General features: G+C 41.6%; 1 long non-coding RNA gene across 1 annotated transcript in view; it reads left to right on the top strand.

Moving 5' to 3' along the window:
* The first annotated feature begins 12,947 nt into the window (after nt 1–12,947).
* Nucleotides 12,948–22,896, top strand: part of LOC129137694 (uncharacterized) — a 51,913-nt gene continuing 41,964 nt past the window's right edge. The window contains exon 1 of the long non-coding RNA XR_008540450.2: nt 12,948–13,862. This is a non-coding gene — a long non-coding RNA (uncharacterized LOC129137694). The remainder of the gene's footprint in view (nt 13,863–22,896) is intronic.

Genomic DNA, 22,896 nt, shown 5'->3' with positions numbered 1-22,896 from the left:
GCTCTTCTTGCCCAGGCTGGAGTGCTCATTGCAACCTCCGCCTCCTGGGCAACCTCTGCCTCCCGGGCAACCTGTGCCTTCCGGGTTCAGAGTTCAAGCAGGGTTCTCCTGCCTCAGCCTCTGGAGTAGCTGGGATTACAGGCATGCGCCACTATGTCCAGTTAATTTTGTATTTTTAGTAGAAATGGGGTTTCTCCATGTTGGTCAGGCTAGTCTCGAACTCCCAACCTCAGGTGATCCACCCACCTCGGCCTCCCAAAGTGCTGGGGTTGCAAGTGTGAGCCACCGCACCCGGCCATGGTGAGGGTAAATCTTCTTTATGCAGTTGGTGGATTCAAATGCCAATCTCTTCCAGAAACACCCTCACAGACACACCCGGAAATAATGTTCACCAGCTATCTGGGCATCCCTCAGCCTGGTCAGGTTGACACATAATGTCAACCATCACAGTGATGCAGTACTATTGCCTGTTCTCTAATCCTATCCATTAGTCTATTCTCTCAGACAATTTCATCCACTGAGGGATCTCACAGGCTTCCTTGGGTCTCTGCCTGCAAAGATTCACTTCCTATCACCTTGGTCTCCCTGTCTCCCTGTCCCCGATCCTACCTTGTCACACAGTGCAAGTTGGGATATTTCTAATTTGCTGTCAAAAATATTCTTCAGTGGGTCCCACCACTTGCAGGAATTAGTCTACAGTAAATATCTTTTGATTCTCAGAATACAGCGTGTGCCTTCACAACTCCTTGCCTTTGCATAAACCATTTCCTCTTTCTGAAATTCTTTCCCCCATGAACTTTTATTGTCTGTTCATTTCGTTTTTCCTTTTTCCACATTTTAAAATTTGTGAAATATACATGCAGACAAATGCATGAAGCATTTGGAGACAGTTTAACAACTAATTTATGTCGACCCAGGTGAGGAAATAGCTCTTCATCAACACCGAGAAGCCTGCTGCTTGCTCTTCTCTGATGTCTCCCCTCCCTACCTCCCTAGTGGTTACCATTATCCTAACAATTGTGATCATTATTTTATGACTTTATTGAGTTTTGTCCATTCGAATATGGATCCCTAAACACTGATTAGTTTTGCCTGCTTTTCAACTTTATATGACTGCAATCATATTCTTTCTAAAAATTTATATACATATATACATATATATATCTATCTCACACACATATATATACATATATATCTCACTCACATATATATACACACACACACATATATATATATATGCTTTTTTTAAGAGACTCGATCTTACTCTGACACTCAGACTGTAGTGCAGTGGCGTGATCATGGCTCACTGCAGCCTCAAATTCTTGGGCTTAGGCAATCCTCCCACTTTGGCCTCTGGAGTAGCTGGGACTACAGGTATGCACCTCCATGCTGTAAAAAAGTAAATTTTTACTTTTGTAGAGACGTGATCTCTCCACGTTGCCCAGGCTACAATCATATTCTTTTGTATCTGCCTCCTTCACTCAGCCGTTGCTTGTTGAGTATGCAGCTGTTGTTCTTTCCTATTCTCTCCTGTAGAGCTTTGCATTCCATGAATAAACCATATTTGATTGATCCACATCACTGTTAATGGACATTTGAGGTTTTCCTTTGATTTATTCTTCTTCATAGTGTTTTTCAGCCATTAAGCATATTGCTTAAAGTTCATCTTCCTCAAACTGAATGTAAACAGCCTGAGAGAAAGGTGCTTTTTTGTTCAATCCTGGGTCCCCAGAACCTACACAGTGACTAGAATATAGTAGGCACTCAAAATATGTGTTGAAAGTATGAATGTTTACTTGACAAACATTTTCTAGCTCTTTGAGGCATTCCTCAATCATTTCCTTCTGGGTGAGGGCTTCATCAATTTCTCCCTGCAGACTTTCCACAACAGCAATGATATTAACAACAACTGCGGTTCTACAGAGGCAGATGGTACAGCCCAGGACGGCTAAGTCGTTTGTCCAAGGTCGCACAGTTGAGAAGGCAGGAGTCAAAGCAGTGACTAAGTGTCCAGCCAGGTTCTTACTCCGAGCAACACACTTACTCCCACAGCCCCACCCACAGATGTGTTCAGTTTGGCCCACCAGGGTAAGAATTCTTATCAGCATATTATGCATAGACTGAAGTCTCACAGAGGTAAATATCTAAAGTAGTTATGCAATTTCCAGGGAGCTGAACCAGGGCTTAGACTCCCGTCTCGCTCTGAAGTCTACTTTTTTTCCAGTACAATACTCTGCCTCAACTGGTAAAACAAATATGGACAAGAATAGTGGATCCCTGGGGCCAGTTGTCTTCTCTTGGAGCTGCTTTATTCTTCATGGGCAGCTCACCCCCATCCTGCTCCTCTATTTCCAAGCTTATCCAAACTGCAGCCCATGGGCTGTATGTGGCCCAGGACAGCTTTGAATGCAGCTCAACACAAATTCGTAAACTTTCTTAAAACATTATGAGATTTTTTTGCAGCTTTTTTTTTTTTTTAAGCTCATCAGCTATCGTTATTGTTAGTGTATTTTATGTGTGGCCCAAGACAATTCTTCTTCCAATGTGGCCCAGGGAAGCCAAAAGATTGGACATCCATGCTCCCCTCCTCTCCCTTCCCCTCCCCTCCCCTCCCGTCTTCTCTCCTCTCCTCTCTCCCATGGCCCTGTGGGCTGGGCTGTTACTTGAGAGTTATACTGCAGATTATGACATCTATTCAAGCTCTTTCTGCACCATTACCATCTTTAAAATTTTTATTTATTTTTTTGCTTGCTGTTCTGTGAATGGGCTGGACTGTGTTGTTTAGAGAATAGAAATATTTTAAGTCTCTGAAAAAAATAAATTCTGAACTGAAGAGTTTGTAAAATCCAATTCCTTATCTTCTTGATCATTGCCAATCCCAAAGTTGGTGGAATAACATTTCAAAATGTCATCCAGAAATTGGCCTGGATACGCAGTGACTGATGAAGGGCCTGACAGCTCTGGCACTTAGCTTGGAATTTATGAATCCAAAGCTTTAAAACTTTACCCAAGAAACTTTTTTCAAGTACCGCTATTTCCACCTAATTAAGGACTGTCACACAATTATAATTTATTTACAGCTATCATTCATATGTAGAGTAGAATTATCTAAGTTTTAAAAAAAAATTCTAATGATTTTTATGCATTAACTCAATCAAGAGGCTTTCTAAAAATCATATCTTTCGTCTTCTGGATAAAAATAATTAACGCCTACTTATTATAGGAAATTTAGAAATTATAGGGAAATATGCTGAGAACGTAAAAATCACTGGAATCCTACCACCTGGAAATAATCATGATGAACACTTTTAGGGTAATATTTTAAATTTTTTTTCTGTGTATAATTGTATGTGCATTTATATGTGTATATAATAAAACTGGATAAGAAGACATAGTTTGTGTCTTGCTTTTTTAAAAATTTTTTTATTTTTATTTTTTTTTTTGAGACAGAGTCTCACTCTGTCGCCCACGCTGGAGCGCAGCGGCGTGATCTCGGCTTACTGCAACCTCTGCCTCCCGGGTTCAAGCAATTCTCCTGCCTCAGCCTCTCAAGTAGCTGGGACTACAGGCACCTGCCACTATGCCCTGCTATTTTTTGTATTTTTAGTAGAGACAGAGTTTCATCATATTGGCCAGGCTGGTCTCGAAATCCTGACCTTGTGATCCACCCACCTAGGCCTCCCAAAGGACTGGGATTACAAGCGTGAGCCACCTCGCCCAGCCTATTGTTTTATTTATTTAACATTACAGTGTAAATTATTACCCTTTACCAGTAAACATTTGCAGAAAACATAATTCTTTAAATTTTATTTTCTTTCAACTCATTTCACAGCCAAGAAAACAGAATTTTTAATGACTTCAAGGTAGTTCATCTTATGGATTTATCATAATTTGGCCCTTCCTCTATTTGAAATTCTGGATGTTTCCAATTTTTTACTACTTTAAATCATGTTTTAATGAAAATGTATACATACTTTTCTATTTTGGAATTTTTTCTTTTTTTGAGACAGAGTCTAGCTCTGTCACCCAGGCTGGAATGCAATGGCACACTCTTGGCTCACTGCAACCTCTGTCTCCCGGGTTCAAGCAATTCTTCTGCCTCAGCCTTCCGAGTAGCTGGGATTACAGGTGCCGGCCACCATGCTCGGCTAATTTTTGTATTTTTAGTAGAGACGGGGTTTCACCATGTTGGTCAGGCCGGTCTTGAACTCCTGACCTTGTGATCCACCTGCCTTAGCCTCCCAAAGTGCTGGGATTACAAGCGCGAGCCACTGCACCCAGCCGGAATTTTTTTTAGTCTAGATATAAATAGAATCAGTAGAATGGATACAGATTCAAAGGTTGTAATCTTTATGAAGACTTCAAGTCACTGTTTTCTCTCTTTGCAAGCAATAGTTACACGGAGAAAAGTGGTTCTGCTCTAGTAGCAAGTGAAAAAAGTAAGATACAAAATTAAATTTTTATTGTTATATCAACGATTTAAAACACATAAAAATATTGGAATGATATATTCTAGTGATTGCCTCTGAGGAACAGATTATCTTTCACTTTGCTAGACATTTAAATGTTTAAACACTAAGGATTCTTATATATAGGCGTATCCATTGTGAAACCCCATCTCTACTACTAAAACTGAAAATATTAGCCAGGTGTGGTGACATGCACCTGTAGTCCCAGCTACTTGGGAGGCTGAGGCAGCAGAATGGCTTGAACCCGGGAGGCAGAGGTTGCAGTGAGTCAAGACCATGCCATTGCACTCCAGCCTGGGTGACAGAGCGAGACTCTGTCCCCCCCAAAAAAAAGTTCTTTGGGAAACTAATGATCTACCCTATACTATGCTCTATGCTGTGTCCTATCTGAATGGAATCATAAAACTTCAACATGCTCTCTGGGAAGAAAAATGGTTCCAGGATCAAACTTGTTTAGAAAACACTGAACTTAGTAGAGCTAAGCAGGCCTGCTAATATGTGTGCAATTGCCACAATATAGCCACAGCAATATTTTTGAAATAGAAATAGGATCATGTCACTCTTTGACTTCAATGCATTCCCATTACACTTAGAGTCAAATCTGAACCTTGTGTGGTCACCTTGATGGCCCTATGTCGTAGATCCCTCAGCCTCTTCAGCCTCATTTTGCATGCCTCCGCCTTTGCTCCTAATCTCTTGACAGGTATGTCTTCTTGATTCTTGAGCAGGTTAAGTCCTTTTCTGTCTCCAGGATTTTGTTTCTCCTTTGTATTCTGCCTGAAGCAATACATTCTCATTCTTTAGGTCTCCAAGAGGCCCTTCTTGACCACCCCATCCAAAGGAGGCCCCTCACCCCCTGGTTTATTTTCCTCCAATGAGCTCACAATACAAATGCAAACCTGCTGAGTGCATTGGAAAGGGTAGAAATTTTGGCCTGTGTTGCTTATAATGGAATACCTGAAACTGGGTATTTTATAAAGAAAAGCAATTTATTTATCATAATTATGGAGGCTGAGACGTCCAGGATCGAGGGCTGCATCAGGCTAGGGTCTTCTTGTTGGTGGGGACTCTGCAGAGTTCCAAGGAGGTGCAGGGAATCACATGGCAACTGGGCTAAGCGTGCCAGCTCAGGTCTCTCTTCCTCTTCTTGTAAAGCCCACAGTCCCACTACCATGATAACCCATCAATCCATTAACCTATTAATCCATAAACCCATGAATGAATTAATCCATTTATGGGAGTAGAGTCCTCGTGACCCAATCATGTCTGAAAGGCTCCACCTCTCAATATTGTCACATTGGGAATTTAATTTCAACATGAGTTTTGGAGAAGATAAATATTCAAACCATAGTAGCTTATTTTCCAGATTTGCTTCAAAGCTCTACTGCCAAAGACAATTGGTCTTCATTTGTCAAGTCAATAATCCTTTCGTGTTTTCAGTTATAACTTAATGCATTCTAAAATTAACTGGGTGTGGAATATTCATGATGCCATTATGAATATCTACAATAAGAGAAGACAATTGCATCAAACCAACCAGCTACTTGATCTCTATTGCATCAAATGACTCGTTCACTAATTCCCCATTCCCCACAGCCCATGTGAATTCACTAAACGAAACCACAGTATTGACTGATGGAATTTCTTTGGAATTAAATAAGAACATTAGATTTTTTTCCTGAACTGGGGAGTTTGAATGGGCTGAGCTGGAGCACTGTGTAGCCACAACCCAAGTGTTGCCCTTTCATAAATCAGACCTGTAACATTACCTTCATTTGAAAGTCCTTGAATGTGCTTTCATCAGCTCTGTAAGTAAACTTTAGCCCATCAACTAGTTGGTGCCAACCATATGGGAATCTCTGGGGGGTTATACAGTGGCACATACTCCTGGTCATCCACTCAGGTATTTGTGTACTCTTTGGAGGAACAGGGCAAGAGGATAAGATGTTAGAACTTGAAAAGCCCTTGGAGATCCCAGAGCCTCCTCCTCGACTTTGCAGATGGAGGAACCGAGGTCCAGAGATGTGGGAAGAAGGGTGGTGGAGAGGACATGAAGTCAGAGCTGCTGAAACACAGGTCTCTTGATTCTTTGTCTAGAGACCCTTTGTATTAGTCCCTTTTCATACTGCTATGAAGAATTGCCAGAGACAGAGTAATTTATAAAGGAAAGAGGTTGAATTGATTCAGAGCTCAGCATGGCTGGGGAGGCCTCAGGAAACTTACAATCATGGCAGAAGGTGAAGAGGAAGCAATGCACCTTCTTCACAAAGCAGCAGGAAGGATAATTGCCAAGTGAAGGGGGAAGAGCCCCATATAAAACCATCAGATCTTATGAGAACTCACTCATTATCATGAAAACAGCATGGGGGAACGACCCCCAGGATTCAATTACCTCCACTTGGCCTCTCCTTTGACACATGGGGATTAAGGTGATTACAATTCAAGATGAGATTTGGGTGGGGACTCAAAGCCTAACCATATCACCCTTCCACTACAATACAGTCATAATACCAGAAATTAATACTCAGTACAACAGTGGGGGCAAGTCCACAGTGCATACGTAATCAAGAGCCAAGCAAGAGGCCCAAAGGATGAGGGCCAAGCAGTGGAGGAGTTAGCACTCTCCTATGACTAGGAGCAGGCAGGTGGCTTGGAGAGGTCAGGAAGGCTATGCTTGCAAAGTGGAATTGAATCCAGGGGAGAAACAAGAAAGCAGGGTATAACTGGTGGGAGGATTTCAGGGAGGATCTCAAAGAACCAAGGAAAAAGTGAATGCATTCCTGATGCTCAGGGATCCATCATTGCTTTCTGTAGGCCCTGGACCTGCATTCTGTCCCAGAAACCTTGAACAGCTTATTTATTTATTTATTTATTTTGAGACAGTGTCTCACTTTGTCACCCATGCTGGGGTGCAGTGGTATGATCATGGTTCACTGCAGCCTCGACCTCCTGAGCTCAAGCAATCCTCTCACCTCAGCCTCTTGAGTAGCTGGGACTACGGTTGTGAACCACCATGTCCAGCTATTTATTTTTATTTGTATTTGTATTTTTTTGTAGATACAGGGTATCACTATGCTGCCCAGGCTGGTCTGAATTCCTGGGCTTAAGCTATCCTTCCGCCTCAGCCTCCCAAAGTGCTGGGATTCCAGGCATGAGCCCCTGCCCCTGGCCTTTTTCCTTTGTAAAGCTGATAAACATTCCCTCCATGCATATGCCATGTTTTGTTTATTCGTTCATTCACTGATGGACATTTGCAGTGCTTCCACCTTTGGCTACTGTGCATATTGCTGCTATGAACATGGACATGTAATCATCTGAGACCTTGCTTTCAGTTATTTTGGGTGTACACTCTTAAATATTCTTTTGCATGGGTTCACACTGGTAAATTCCCCCCTTAAGGAGAAACTCACAGTCATACTGATCTCTCTCAATTCACAAAGTAGAGGCAGAAGTGCCTTACACTGATTGGGGTGAACAACTCTCCAGGGTTTACATGGGGCTAAGGGTTTTATTCCTCCCTTAGAGGTGCAGGAGGCCAGAGGACCTTTTCCCCTGATGACTGTCAAGAGTGCACGTTACTCCAAGCTACAGGGCAGTAGTGGGAACTCTGGGCTGAATGTTATGGCTGCCCTCTGCCACCTCCCTCCTAAATGGTTGTAAAAATGGGGGAGTGTGTGGGTGAGGGATGATTGTTACCTTAATTATTTTAAAGTCTTGAGAAATTAATCAGTGTCCTGATGATTGTTTACTCTGGGCCATACAAGGACCGACGGCAGCACAGCGAGCTCGTCCAGCTGTTCCCAGATGTTGAAAGGAGCCATCAGGAAAATCGAGGAGGCTCATGAACAGTGAAGCTGAGAATATTTTCCTAATGATGTGTAACTAGCAAAAAATGAACTATTTGGTTTCTACCCTAAATTTAGTTTAATCCATGACCTTTATTTGCTCAGAAATGAGGGAGTTTGTGACTACTGGACCCCTTCAAAATGGTAGCTTTCTTCCTGGATGCAATGAGGGTTTCCTTTACCTGAAAAATATGGCCGTGATACAAAGGCATAGATTCTCAGAGACCTGCTTTATTTAGCCATGCAAACAACTTGTTAATAGCACATAATTGCTTTATAAAAATCAGAAGACGCAAATTTGCCATCAAATTTGGTTTATTGATTCCTCTCATAGGCTTGCTTATTGTAATACTTTCAAACTATTTATGAGAAAAGGGTTCACTACATACTATTAGCCCCAGATGAGGCACAGTGAGAATTTAGTCACTCATCCACCTGTTCAAAGGGTATTGATCAAAAACCTACTAGGAACTGGCCGGGCGTGGTGCCTCACGCCTGTAATACCAGCACTTTGGGAGCCCGAGGCGGGTGGATCACCTGAGGTTGGGAGTTCGAGACCAACCTGACCAACATGGCAAAAACCCGTCTCTACTAAAAATACAAAAATTAGCCGGGTGCGGTGGTGGGTGCCTGTAATTCCAGCTACTTAGGAGGCTGAGACAGGAGATCACTTGAACCTGGGAGGCGGAGGTTGCAGTGAGCTGGGATCACACCATTGCACTCTAGCCTGGGCAACAGAGCGAGACTCCGTCTCAAAAAATAAACAAAAAAACAAAAACCTACTAGGAACTACAGGTCTCAGTCGGGCTTACCTCTAAGCAGAGCCTGAGGAAAGGAATGGCGGTTCAGGTAGTTTATTTGTGAGGTCACCCCAGGATGCACGAATGAGGGAGGAGAAAAGTGAGACAAGGAAGGACAGAGAGCCCACGAAGGTCATGTTAAGGAGGAGGGCTCCGTCCTGCTGTGGACACTCTGAGAAAACATGTGGAGCGTCTGGAGAATTGTCCATGAAGAAGATGGGGGTGGGGTGGGGCATTACTTCCTGCCCCTCATTGGTTGAGATGAACCCCTGGAGACATTAATGTGTCTGCATATCTCCAGCAAATTCCTAAATAGAAAGAAGCAGAGACTTGAGGTAGGAGGCCATTGGTTTGCTGGGACCTGTCCTCCTTCCCGGCAGGTGAACCCAAAGGTGGGGCATGATGACACAGAGCTGGGGATTGCTGACGTCTGCTATCCCATGTGGTGCTGATGCTAGGGATAGAGGGAGGCACAAAACAGATACCGCTTCTGCTCTCATGCATGAGGGAAGACGGGCTCTAAACAAAGAAGTGGATGCGAGAGTCACATTGTGACAAATGCCATACGGGAGATGTCCTGGGTGTGTGCATTAGGGGGAGTCTGACATAGTCTGCAGAATGAGATTATTTCTAATTCCAAATAAATGGAGTCTTAATTTGTATGGTTCACAGAGTATTTAACTGCATGCTGTAAGAAAACTGGAAAATTTGGTGTTGTGACTAATTCCTATAAATGTTTGTGCTCATCCTGATTATCCAAGAATATAGACTACCAGGTGACAATCTCATTCTGGAAACTTTTGGAGGTCCTGGCAGCCTGAGAGTGTGGCTAGTTTGTTCTAATTGAACTGATTGAGCAGGTATGATGGAGTGGTTTATGCATGGATGCATTTGGAAATAATATGTGTTTACTAAATGTAAGAATAATAATCTGTCTCTTGCAAAAGCATACACACACACACACACACACACCTCCTGTAAATGTTAGAAACATATATGTATTTGTGTATAAATACATGCATATATATACATATATATATACACTTCTCATAGTCAAAATTACACCAAACATACAGGTTTATATCTTATTTTTAGTTGATATTATTTTTAAAGCATTACCATTTTTAGGATACTTTTGATGAGCAAATATAGAATGTGGTGTATTCTACAGCATGAATATACCATAATTTGCTTTTATGTCCAATTCTATAATTAGAATGTAAGTTGCTTCCAGGTTCATGTTATTATGATCAGTACTTTAGTGGATAATTTCAGCATAAACCTGGGTCTGAATTTTGGAAAATTTTTTAGTATAGATTTATAAAATTCCAATTTCTAGGTCAAACAGAATAAAATTTTTAAGGCTTTTAATATGTGTTATCAAATTACTTTTCAGAAAAAATGAAATAGTGATACAAATTTTTTTTAAAAATTACTCAAACACTTGGGTTCTATTGATTAATCTTTTTTTTTTTGGAGACGGAGTCTCACTCTGTCACCCAGGCTAGAGTGCAGTGGTGCAATCTTGGCTCACTGCAAGCTCCATCTCCCAGGTTCCTGCCATTCTTCTGCCTCAGCCTCCCGAGTAGCTGGGACTACAGGCTCCTGTCACCAGGCCTGGCTAAATTTTTTGTATTTTTAGTAGAGACAGGATTTCACCGTGTTAGCCAGGATGGTCTTGATCTCCTGACCTCGTGATCTGCCCGCCTTAGCCTCCCAAAGTGCTGGGATTACAGGGGTGAGCCACCGCACCTGGCCAATTAATCTTTTTGTTAAAACAATCAATCTGGTTTCATATTCAGAGTTTTTAGATGCTTTTATTTTCATTATTGGGAAAAGAGAGAATGAAAAATATTGCCTGAGCCCTATCCCATCAGATAGAATGCCAATGTTTTTACATAGACGTAACTAAAGGATGCTATAATTTTCTTTTTCTTTTTTCTTGTTTTTTGAGACAGAGTTTTGCTCTGTCGCCCAGGCTGGAATGCAGTAGCATGATCTCGACTCACTGCAATCTCTGTCTCCCGGGTTCAAGTGATTCTCCTGCCTCAGCCTCCTGACAGCTGGGATTACAGGCACGCACCACCATACCTAGCTAATTTCTGTAGAATTTTTAGTAGAGATAGGGTCTCTCCATGTTGGCTAGGCTGGTCTCAAACTCCTGACCTCAGGTGATCCACCCGCCTCAGCTTCCCAAAGTGCTGGGATTACAGGCGTGAGCCACCGCACCCAGCCAAGATATTATAATTTTCAAGTAATTTCTGTTTCTTTTCTTTTTGACAAGTCCTTGATTTTTATTATTATTTTTTTTTTTTGGTCACTGACATGTGAAGCTTGTTTGTGACTATATATGGGGAGGATGTACATATGTGTACATATATGTGTGTATTTGTGTTGAGGGATCAATGAAATGCTAGCCATGTCCTCCTTTTTTTTTCTTTTTCTTTTCTTTTTTTTTTTTTTTTTTAAACAGAGTCTCGTTCTGTTGCCCAGGCTGGTGTACAGTGACTCAATCTCTGCTCACTGCAACCTCTGCCTCCGGGGCTCAAGTGATTCTCCTGCCTCAGCCTCCCGAGTAGTGGGGATTGCCATCATGCCCAGCTAATTTTTGTATTTTTAGTAGAGACAGGGTTTCACTATGTTGGCCAGGCTGGTCTTGAACTCCGGACCTCAGGTGATCCGCCCACCTCAGCCTCCCAAAGTGCTGGGATTACAGGCATGAGCCACTGCGTCCAGCCAAAATATAATTGTCAAGTATTTTCTGGTTCTTTTCTTTTTGGCAAGTTCTTCATTTTTTTATAGATCACTGACAATATGAACCTTGTTTATGAGTATACATGGGAAGCATGTAAATATGTGTACATATATGTGTGCGTGTGTATCGGGGGAACAATGAAATGCTAGCCATGTCCTCCATTTTTTGCCTTTCACTCTTAGTGTAGGTAGGCTTTTCTTTGTTTTTATTTTACTTTATATTTTAGGGATGAGATCTCTGTATGTTGCCACTGTCTATGGAGCGCCAGTCATAGGCACCATCATAGTTTGCTACAGCCTCGAACTGCTGGGCTCAGGATTTCCTGCCTCACTCTCCCAAGTAGCTGGGACTACCAGCATAAGCCATCATGCCTAGCTGATGTTCTTTTTAACCAGGAATTTGAATTGGCTTCATTTCATTCAGAATGACATGTTTATATTCTTGATGAGATAATTTGTGAAGGCCTAATATACGAACCAAAGCATGGATGCCTTAGGGAGGAATTTATTTTTGTTTTCTAAACAAAAATGTTAGAATGTTTTTGTTTTCTACAGAACGTTTTTAAAACTTCAAAGAAGGTAAGTTCGGCATGAGAATTTCTGTTTTCTCAACCACGACTCTCTCATGAAATAAACAGTGCCAGGCCGCCCTCCCTTCCAAGCTTAGAAAGTTGGTTTTTTCATTGCAGATTCTCTTACTTTCAGATCGGAAGTAGGAGGAAAAGCCAGGAGGCCTTGAACTGTTGGGCTCTTTCTCATTTATTTACCTACTTCTATCGGCCTGACCATTGGAACTGAAGAGTCGATTAGGTCAAATGGTTGGTCAATGCAAGTTAAACAAGTTACTTGCTTAAAAAGAAAAACAAATAATAAAAGCAACCTTTTTTTCTTTTAACCACTCAATTGACCAAATGAAATTCTCCCCCTCATCCCCTCCCATTCTGTGCCTGTACTGTTGACAGCCAGTTGAGACGGCCAGGACAGAGCAGTGACTAGGACAAAAGAGCATGATAACAGTTGAAGTTTTGGCCAACAGAGGGGTCAGAGGCCAGAAAAGCAAACCGAGATCAAGGGACAGAGATAACTGGGGGCAAAGCCCATGCAAATACTCGGTGACCAGGAGAGTGGCCGTGTGGAGAAGCAGGGCAGGAATGTGACCACCCAGCTGGGTGAGGGGCTGCTGGCGTGGAGGCAGCTGCCTGCTCAGCTCAGCCCAGCTGCATTTTCTCCTCTTGCACCCTGGTGAGAACCAGTCTTCCTTCGGTTCTGCCTGAGGACCCTGTAGGTGCTGAAAATGGAATACAGCTGGCAGGTAGTGGGGAGACAGTGGAAACGTGCCCTGATACTATTCTGAGAAAAAAAAAAGAGCTTTATTGCTTCTTGTCAGACTATACTATGTTTTAGGAAGTGTTGGGTTCCCCCAAAGAGAAGGTGCAGGGTGCTGGGAGCAGGATCCTCAGTTTGTAAGAACGCACTCACTGCTCCAAGGCAGCCAACAAAAAATTTTTAAAAAGGGTGATTGAAGGTTCAACTTTTGACATGTAAAATCCAGTCATAGCTTGGGTTTCCCAGAAGCAGTCCCTGAGACAAAGATTTTAGTGCAACAGTTTATATGGGAGGCGATCCTGGGAAACACCAGAAGGGAAGTGGAAAATTGAAATGTCGAAGGAAGCCAATAAAATATGCGTTATTGAGCAGATGGCCCCTGTGACCAACTAGGCTCAGTATCTCTGGGGAACCCCCAGAGACAGTGTAGAGTAAATTCCAGAATTATGCCATCCAAGGGAAAAGGGAGCTGAATCATTCATCTCTCAGCTGTTGCAAGCTATTGGTGGAGGGATTTTCCCAAGAGGCATTACCTCCCAGGCTTGTCCTCACTTTGCCTGTGTGGCCTCCAGTGATCAGACAAAACCCAAAGGAAAAGAGCCAGGGTGCGGATTGGCAGAAGCTATTCTGGCCCATGTGCAGAGCATCAAGAATGTGTGCTGCAAAAGGTGAGTCGGTGTGCTCCGTTGCTAGTAAAGCTCAGCATTGCGCTCACAGAGATATCTAAGATTCAGCCAGGAGAGTCCTCATTATTTACTCCCCCACTAATGATCATCCCATCAATTTCATGGATCAAAAGAGACAGGAACACACTTCCTCTGGCAGCTGGGTCTCCAGCCCTTCCATCTGTTTGGTTGTTTTTGTTATAAACTTCAGGAATGTATCTCAAGTAATGAGAATTTTTTTTTAATTAATCACTCCTTTGTACAAGTCCAGGCTTATAATGAAAAGCAATATGAATTAGAACAACTTCTGAGGCAGCAAATGCCTGGATAAAGTAATCAAGAGGGAAAGCTCAGTGGACAGTCATGGAACCACCTATATCCATTTGCCAAGTTCATAATTTTTGAGATAGCAGCCTTCTGACAATTTTGATGTATGTTTCACATAATCATCTATTATCTTAATTTGTAACATTTCTTTTAAACTCACCAGAGGGCATGTTCTTTCAGAAGCTCAATTATGTGCAGTTAGTTGTTTGACAACACTTTTGGCAAATGGTTAATAAGAGAGTAGGATCTGTGTTTTTGACAAACAGGACAGAGCAAGATTCCCAGCACATGTTGCTGGGAGGGGACCCAGGGCATGAGACAAATCTCCTACAGATTTTTTGAGAAATGTAATGTATTGATAAGCATGGAGACTGAGAAGTTCTGACTTCTTATCCTGTAGGGTACACTCCCAACGAGGAAGGGTGAAGAGGAGCAGCATTTAACAAATGTTTATTGAGGGTTTACTACGTGCTAAATCGGAGATTCTTTTGGTCTCAGGACACTTTATACTCTTGAAAAGTACTGAAACCCACCAAGTGCTGTTGTTTATGTGGGCTATATCTACTGACATTAATCATATTTTAGAAGTTAGAACTGAGAATCATGTTAAAAATTATTATTAATCCATTTAAAAATAATAAAACCACTATATATTAACATAACAACATATTATGGAAAATAATTATATTTTCTCAAACAAAATAATATATAGCAGGAAGAGTGTCATTGCTTTACCTTTTGGCAAATCTCTTTTGTGTCTGGCTTGTTAGATGGAAGACAGCTGAATTTTTATATCTGATTCTGCATGTAATTTGTTGTAATATGTTGTTTGGTAGAAGTACATGAAGAGAATGTGGCCACACACAAATATATGGTTGGAAAGACGAAGAGTATTTTAATAGCCTTTCAGATAATTGTATATATTTTTCTTTGATGTGATACCCAAACTTGACAAATCATTTGTTTGATCTTTCTTTTCTTTCCTCCTTCCTTCCCTTCCTCCCTTCCTTCCTCTCTCCCTCCATTCTCCTCCTCCTCCTCCTTCTTCTTTGCTTCTTCACCGTTTTTTTTTTTTTTTTTTTTGAGACATAGTCTCGCTCTGTCACCAGGCTGGATGGAGTGCAGTGATCTCAGCTCACTGCAACCGCCACCTCCCGGGTTCAAGCGATTCCCTGACTCAGCCTGTAGTCCAGTAGCTGGGACTACAGGCATGCGCCACCTTGCCTGGCTAATTTTTTTTTTTGGATTTTAGTAGAGACGGGGTTTCACCATGTTGGCCAGGATGGTCTTGATCTCCTGACCTTGTGATTCCCCCACCTCGGCCTCCCAAAGTGCTGGGATTACAGGTGTGAGCCACCGCGCCCGGCCTTCTTCACCATTTTTAAGTGAACATTCACATCGCTGTCAGTCGTCACCATCATCTCCAGAACTCTTTTTGTCTTGCTAAACTGAAACACTGTATCCATTAAACAACAACTCTCCATTCCTGACTTCCCCCGGTTCCTGGCAATTTCTGTTTCTATGAACGTGACTGTTCTATGTACTTCATACGAGTGGAATCATACAGTATTTATCTTTTTGTGACTTATTTATTTCACTTAGCCTAATGTCTTCAAGGTTCATCCATGTTGTAGAATGTGTCCAAATTTCCTTCCTTTTTAAGGCTGAATAATATCCCAATTACATGTATATACCACATTTTGTTCATTCATTCATTCATTTATTCCTTCAAAGACACTTGGGTTGCATCCACTTTTTGGTTATTGTGAATATTGCTGCTATGAAGATAGTTGCACAAATGCCTGATTGAATCCCTGCTTTTACTTCTTTTGGTTATACACCCAGAAGCAGAATTGCTAAGATTGTGTGGTAATTTTATTTTTAGTTTTTTGAGTAATTGCCATACGTTTAAGTAGTAATTACTTAAAAGTTAGTTGCAGTGTGGAATCTGAAACCATATTAATGAACTTTTGTGACCTGTTACATTAAAATTCATTGGTCTGCCTTGCACATTGAATAAATCTTTAACCCACACATGATTCTTCAGTTTGTATGGGCCATTTGAAAAAGACTGGTTCACTCAGTTATGTAACTTTTCCAAATAACAGTCCATCTTTAATATAATATAAAACAATCACATTCATTAATATTGCCCCTCATATCATCAGAAAAATCTTCAAAGTATTGCAAGCTGTTAAGTTCATGGTGGCTGATACAATTCTGATTTTTATTTGAAAGCATGTATTTTATCTTTGGCAACAAATGCTGCCAATTGTTTTCCTTGAAGTGACAGCCTCACTTTGTTCATTTTCAAGAATGTGTCTAACACTTACTCAAGTCCTAATCACGATAATTTGTAGTTTTTTAAGTAATAATGATATCTACAGGGGTAGGAAAAAACTATTTTGAGAATAGTTTGGATTTCACAGACTTCCTGCAAGTTGTCTTGGGGATGGCCAGAGGCTGTGAGCTGTCATTTGAGAACCACTGTGTAAATACAATGCTGCTTGGCTGAAAATTCATACACATACTAAACACATATGTATAGTATGTATCTTATTTGTTAAGAAAACTTATTTTCGCTATTCGAAAATAACATAGATCTATAAGTGAAAATTCACTGAAGCAAACATATGACAATAAAAATCAGCAGTAATCTCATCATCCATGAAATAGCTGCTATATTTATTTATTTATTTGTTTGTTTGTTTTGAGACAGAGTCTCTCTCTGTCACCCAGGCTGGAGTGCAGTGGCGCCATCTCGGCTCACTGCAAGCTCCGCCTCCCGGGTTCATGCCATTCTCCTGCCTCAGCCTCCCGAGTAGCTGGTACTACAGGCGTCCACCACCACGCCCGGCTAATTTTTTGTATTTTTAGTAGAGACGGGGTTTCACCGTGTTAGCCAGGATGGTCTCAATCTCCTGACCTCGTGGTCTGCCCGCCTCGGCCTCCCAAAGTGCTGGGATTACAGGCTTGAGCCACTGCGCCTGGCGAAATAGCTATATTTAATAATTTGCTACCTGTGTTTCCAGATAACTACCTATATCTATTTATCTACGTATTTACCTTTTAAAAATAAAATCCTATTAAACAAATTATTATGTAACCTGCTTTGTTTGTATAATGATATGGGATAAATATCTTCCATGCTATTAAACATTATCATAAAGATACTTTTTAAGAAAAGGCTTTACATTGAATCATATGGCTATATCAAAATTTATTTTTGTATTTATTTTTTTGAGATGGAGTCTCACTCTGTTGCCCAGGCTGGAGTGCAGTGGAGCGATCTTGGCTCACTGCAGCCTTTGCCTCCCAGGTTCAAGCAATTTTCCTCCCTCAGCCTCCCGAGTAGCTGGGATTATAGGCATGTGCCACCACACCTGGCTATTTTTTTTTTTGTATTTTTAGTAGAGAAGGGGTTTCACCATATTGGCCAGGCTGGTCTCGAACTCCTGACCTTGTGATCCGCCCACCTTGGCCTCCCAAAGTGCTGGGATTACAGGCATGAGCTACTACGCCCGGTCTCAAAATTTATTTTAACCAAAGCCAGGAGTTACTTGTTATAAAAATTCTGCATGTACCATTCTTTTTTCTTTTTTCTTTTTTTTAATTTGAGACAGGGTCTCTTTGTCACCCAGGCTGGAGTACACTGGCACGATCTCAGCTTATTGCATCCTCAGCTTCCCTAGGCTTATGTGATCCTCCTATCTCAGCTTCCCAAGTAGCTGGGACTACAGGTGCATGCCATCGTGCCCAGCTAATTTTTGTATTTTTTGTAGAGACGAAGTTTTGCCATGTTGCCCAGGCTGGTCTCAAACTCCTGGCCTCAAGCAATCCACCTGCTTTAGCCTCTCAAAGTGCTGGAATTACATGCATGAGCCACTATGCCTGGCCCTTTCACCCACCATTTTTAATTTTTTTATTTTTTTTTTAGAGACGAAGTCCTACTCTGCCATCCAGACTGGAGAAGTCCAGTGGCACGATCTAGGCTCACTGTAGCCTCCGCCTCCCGGGTTCAGGCAATTCTCATGCCTCAGCTTCCTGAGTAGCTGGGATTATAGACCTGCACCACCATACCTGGCAAATTTTTGTATTTTTAGTAGAGATGGGGTTTCACCATGTTGGCCAGGGTGGTCTTGAACTTTTGAGCTCAAACTGATCCACCCACCTCAGCCTCCCAAAGTGCTGGGATTACAGGCATGCACCACCGTGCCTGGCCACACCCACCATTCTTATAACTAAATTATTAGACATTTATTACTATTTTCTTCCATACTATAAATTTTTAGAAGTAGTATCCTGTAGATCATGGAATCTTTATGTTTTAGAATAAATATGGATGTTGTCTAATTGTCCTCCAAAACGTTGTCTCAACCTACTCTCCCATAGGACCGTAGAGGGCCTGGGTCCAGGTGCTATTCTTTGCCCTCTGATGTGCACCAGGTTGTTCTTGTTCCTGTGATGGAGCGTTTATCTCTGTGCGTTCCCTAAGGAGGGAGGACCTGTTCAAATGGTGTGTGCCCATGGCCCATTTCCTGTGCAATCGTGTGATACCCCACACCCCTAATACACACACCTTGATCTACAGGAAAGGGCAGAGCTGTTGGGCCCCATTTCCCAGATCAGCCTTGCAGGAGGGCACTTATTTATTCTGTGTTGCTGAAACGTCATCGTCTCCTACTCCCGAAGTTTGGGTTTCTGACGATCCAATCCGATGAAAGACACAGACAACTACAATTTCCAGCAGTTGTAACTTCAGATTCTCTTCCCCACATGCCAGGGCCTCACTTTTCAGCTTACTGTAAGACCTTGGGTCTGGCTGAGTAATAAACTTGGTGCATGGAAGAAAGAAACTCATCTAACTTGAAGAAAGCTAAACCTGCACCAACTTCCTCTAACATTTTCTGACTTGACCAATTTGGTTGAGTATCAAACTTGTAGAAAGAGGATAGAGTTGATTATGGCCCTCTAATGTTTTTATTAATATTATTTTTGATTGTGGTGAAACACATATAACGTGGAATTTATCATCTCAGCCACTTTCAGTGTATAGTTCAGTTGTGTTAAGTACATTCACATTGTTGTGTAACTACTACCACCATCCACCTCCAAAACTTTTTCATCTTGCAAAACTGAAGCTATATACCCATTAAACACCTCCCAGCCCCTGGTAATTTCTATTCCAGTTTTTGACTGTACTGTAGGTACCTCATACAAGTAGAATCACCCAATATTTCTCTTTTTGTGACTGGCTTATTTTACTTAGCATAATTGGCCCACTGATTTTAACAGCCTGCTTTTATGAGCCAGCACCAGGATGGTTCGATTAGTGTGTTTCAAATGGATAACATCAGGATTTTCACATTCCTGAGTAAATTTGTTCAGGAAAGGGGATGTATAAACATTGTTATTGCTCTTGAAAGGGATAATTTGTCTAAATGAGTTTTTAGAAGAAATGGCACAGCATCACTATTAATGAGGTTGTCAGTGAATGTCTATCTATGTAAAGAAGAACAAAACCAGAATTTCAGGCATATATTTTCTTGCCATTTCATGGCAAGAAGCACAATATCCTGGACCACGAGGGTTTTAGAATCACTGACAGTTTATTGTCTTTACCCTTCCTCTAAGACTGAAGGACTCCTCATTTCCATGGCCAGTTTGGAACAACTGTTCTTGTTCTGATAGAATGTTGCAGAGTTGACTTTGTCTCGGTAGAAATTTGAGGGTGGTATAAGCACCACAGCCTAAAGCATTGTGTCAGTGGCATTCCAATTCTTCTGTTTTTTGAGACGGAGTTTCGCTCTTGTTGCCCAGGCTGGAGTGCAATGGCGTGATCTCGGCTCACTGCAACTTCTGTCTCCCAGGTTCAAGCGATTCTTCTCCCTCAGCCTCCCTAATAGCTGGGATTACAGGTGCCCGCCATCACGCCTGGCTAATTTTTTTGTATTTATAGTATAGACGGGGTTTCACTATGTTGGTCAGGCTGGTCTCGAACTCCTGACCTCAGGTGATCCACCCACCTAGGCCTACCAAAGTGCTGGGATTACAGGTATGAGCCACCATGCCTGCCCAGCATTCCAATTCTTTATTAAAATTAATTTAGACTATCAAGAAAGTCTAAAAAAATAGAACACTCAAAGGATTGCAGAGGATGCCATATAGATGTCGAAGGCTGCCTGTGTAGAAGAGGGAGGACCTGTAGCAGGTGCTTCTGACTTCCACTCATGACTTGCTCTGTGCCAGGCACACATTTATTGAGTGTGTCAGTTCATCTCATTTTACAAAAATGCGATGAGGTGCTTCTTATTAGTGCTATTTTAACAAGTGCAGAAACAGAAGAGAGAAGGGTTATATAATTTCTTAAAATCACAGAACTGGGAAGTGAAGGAGCAGGATTTGAATTCAGGCAGTCCAATTCCAGACTCTTTGGGGCTTCATAAGCCTATCCTAAGATTCCTTATCTCTCAACAGATGGCTGAGTATTTATTAGATTGGCCTGTTGAAGAAAAAACCTTTAAAAAATAATATAACACTTTTACCTAAAAAATAGTAATAAAATAGAAAGCACTAGAAGTGATTTTTTTTGTGATAATATAAACCTATGATAAAAGTTTTTTGAAAAATGTTTTTTTGAAAATATTTTTGGGGGCTTTGCAAGTAAGAACATTTGAAAACTCTCTTCTAGTCTACAAATGATTTTGGAAGAGAATGATTATGCTAAATCTGATTTTATTAGAAATGAGAAAAGATTTAAAATTATTTAAACCTAGTAGGTAAAAAGCTACTCCACTACCTTGGAGATCACTTTAATTGTCTGGAATACGTCAATGGAATATCAGTCAAACACAAAATAAGAGACTGCCTTCATCATAGTACATGAAAATTATTTCCTTTACGAAAAACAGAATCAGGAATAGTTCTGTTTTAAGAAAAATGTTACTAAACAAAGCAAGTGTGTAAGGCAGGCAAAGTGGATCACACCCAAATGACCACATGCCCAGCAAGTATAAGTAAATATTTTAACGGCCTTTCCTCCTTGTTATTGTGATATATGAAGCTATGCATTACTTTTTAAACCAAGCAATCAGATTTAGCGGAATAAGCCTATGCATTTCATCCAGGATTATGACAGCGGATTAGGTAAGGCCTACAGGGACGGTACAGCCGGTGATCGGGCTCCCAACCACCTACTGAAAATTTAAAGGAGCTTTCTGCTTTCAGATCCCTATCACGTCCTGGACTTTCCTGCAAGAGGCAGATTATTACAGTCCCCTGGGAGCCACTCAGGGGGAGTCTCAGGGCACAGAGGTTATTTGATTCAATTACAAGAAATCTGATGAGTATCTACAAGGAACTCAGAGCTGTGGTGGGTGAGAACAGTTTTGGATATATGGAAAAGATGAATAAGGCAATGTACTGGCTCTTAAGGATTTGTGGTCTTTTTTAGGGAGAAGAGAAAAAAGTGCATGAAGTAAAGAAAAAGCAGGGAATGAGAGAAAAAAATGGAGGAGTGAGTGCCACAGTCCAGTCAGTAAGCACTACAGAAGTGCCCGGAAGAGCGAGAGAGGGTGGGGACCGTGCTGGGAAGTCCAAGACGCAGGGTCTACGTGGATGGTAGCTAACACAATAGCGGTCTCCCCCCAAGAAGCAAAGCAATGGTATAGAACTAAGAACTCTAACTCAAGACAGTTTTCCTGAAATACAACAACTACATTTTGAAAATTACCATATTCCTGAGAATATTGACCCAGAATGATCAACACTGAGACATATTCTAGCAAAATTTGGGGGCTTACAAAAAGGAAAAGAAATCCTTTAGGCAAGAACCTGACCCCGAAAGTGAATTCGATTATCATCAGATTTTTGACCACGATGTTTTATGCTAGAAAAAAATGGAGTAACATCTTTCAGACAGCCCCTTCCTACAGACTCTTGGAAAGAACTAGCTGTAGACAAGCAAAATGGCTAGAGGACAGTGACACAGGGCTGGGGTTGATAGTTACTCTAGAGCTAAGATTAAATGAGGGCTAAACCGGAGGCAGGACAGTGCATATGATGGTTATACGATCTGACAATGCAGATATGGGATGACCACAAAAATCGGGGGAAATGGGAAAGCATATGAAGACATTTTTTTGTTTGTTTTTGAGACAACCTGTTGCCCAGGCTGGAATGCAATGGTGGATTCATAACTCACTGTAATCTCGAACTCCTGGGCTTAAGCAATCCTCCTAACTCAGCCTCCCAAATAGCTGGGACTACAGGTGCACGCCACCATGCTGGGCTAACTTTTTTTTTTTGGAGAGACTGGATGTTATTGCTATGTTGCCTAGGCAGGTCTCAAACTCCTGGCCCCAAGTGATCCTCCCACCTTGGCCTCCCAAAGTGCTGGGATTACAGGTGTGAGCCACTGTGCCCGGCATGAAAGCATTTTTTAAACAATTCTCATAAATTACACCAAGTGTTAGAGTGTGATATTGCTATTCTGATACTGCTGTGTGTAGTATGGGATAAACAGGCACCTTTTTATATTCTGCACCTTCTACCTAACCTCAGGATAGATCACTGGACACAACATCAACTTTTTGCTTCTCTTTGTAAACCATGCTATTTATTTATTTGTTTATTTTTACCAGCAATGACTTTGGGGGCTTGCTTTAATAACACCACTCCTTCTCAACTCCCCAGGTTTCCGTTTCTGTGC

The sequence above is a fragment of the Pan troglodytes genome, chromosome 19, assembly GCF_028858775.2.
Source record: "Pan troglodytes isolate AG18354 chromosome 19, NHGRI_mPanTro3-v2.0_pri, whole genome shotgun sequence".
Classification (NCBI taxonomy): Eukaryota; Metazoa; Chordata; class Mammalia; order Primates; family Hominidae; genus Pan; species Pan troglodytes.
This window is presented reverse-complemented; position numbering and strand designations above follow the sequence as displayed.